This window comes from Peromyscus maniculatus, chromosome 17 (assembly GCF_049852395.1).
Source record: "Peromyscus maniculatus bairdii isolate BWxNUB_F1_BW_parent chromosome 17, HU_Pman_BW_mat_3.1, whole genome shotgun sequence".
NCBI lineage: Eukaryota > Metazoa > Chordata > Mammalia > Rodentia > Cricetidae > Peromyscus > Peromyscus maniculatus.
This window is the reverse complement of record NC_134868.1, coordinates 47,277,587-47,278,856: the sequence shown is the minus strand read 5'-3', so window position 1 is coordinate 47,278,856 and position 1,270 is coordinate 47,277,587. Positions and strand designations below refer to the sequence as shown.

The 1,270-nt window shown below is 46.9% G+C and overlaps 1 pseudogene; it reads left to right on the top strand.

The window, feature by feature from the left end:
- The window catches only part of LOC143266829 (large ribosomal subunit protein eL36 pseudogene), a 3,761-nt pseudogene extending 2,857 nt beyond the window's left edge, over positions 1-904 (top strand).
- The last annotated feature ends 366 nt before the right edge of the window (positions 905-1,270 follow it).

Here is a 1,270-nt window from a genome sequence, read left to right as displayed (position 1 = left end):
TCGCCTAAGACCATCGGAAAACACAGATATTTGCATTCCGATTCATAGCACTAGCAAAATGACAGCTAGTGAAGTAGCAGTGAGGATTCTTTCGTGGCTGTGGGTCACCACAATGTGAGAACTATGAAAGGGTCGCAGCGTGAGGGAGATGGAGAACCACTGAGGATTCCAGGACAGCCAGGGCTACATAATGAGACCTTGCCTCAAACGCAAGTAAGTGCCAGAAAAATGCCGGTCCCTTCAAAGAGTAAATTAATAAACCAGACAAGTGTCCAGCAAACGACTGACCGATAAAAAAGAATTCAAACAGCGTTAGGGAACAAATCTGCAGCCTCTATTTACCCCTAAGAGTTTAGAACCCTGCTTCCAGCTCTGTGATCTCAACAGTTCAGCTGAAATGTAGCTCTAGATAGCAAAAAAAATTACCAAAATCGACCCCAAAATAGTCAAACTAAACCAACAGCTATTAAAATTCTGCATTGTTAATCGAGGTATCTGTTCCAGGTGGTTTTAGAAAACTTCTTCTGAAACTTTCAAAGTATAAATAAACACGGCCTTAAACCAATGTTTTCAGTTCCTCTGTTGGGTGTTCTTCTAAATCCTTTTTCTGGGAAGATTTTTCTGTGGGACTCAGGAAGGCCCAGCCACACCCTACATTTTCCAGCTATGACAGAATCCCTCCCTCACCCCCACCCTCCCCCATGAGAGAATCTGCCCTGTGGCTCTGAGAGATTCAGGGCAGTCTTCTGAGCTACAAACGCAGCCTCTGTGACTTTGTCGTCCACTGTGAGCTGAAGTTGTGTTTGGTGTCTCCAACTTTCACCCTTTCCCAGCACTGGGCTTAAACAAGGGACGTTTCTGCTCGCCTTTCAGGAGGCCGGAAGTCCAGATGAAGGTGGTGTAGGACTGGATCCTCCTGGACTCTCCTGAGAGCGATGGGGGAAACCTGTTCCAGCTGGCTGTCTTGGCCTCGACCTCTCCATGGACCCTATGGCATCGATTGAAGGTGTGCCCGAGTCCAGATTTCCCAACCCATTTTATTATTTTTCCTTCATGTGTGTGCAGGGATGTGCGTGTGCATGTGTGCATAGTGCACATGGATATACATGTTTGCATGTGTGTGAGCCACATGAGTCCAGAAACTTGCCCTCATCCCAGTGTGTGTAGGTGAATATGCCCATGTGTACACATACTTGCACACGCGCACAGAGGCACAGAGAGGCCTAAGGTTAATGTCAAGAACCCTCTTGATTGCTCTCCCACCTAATTC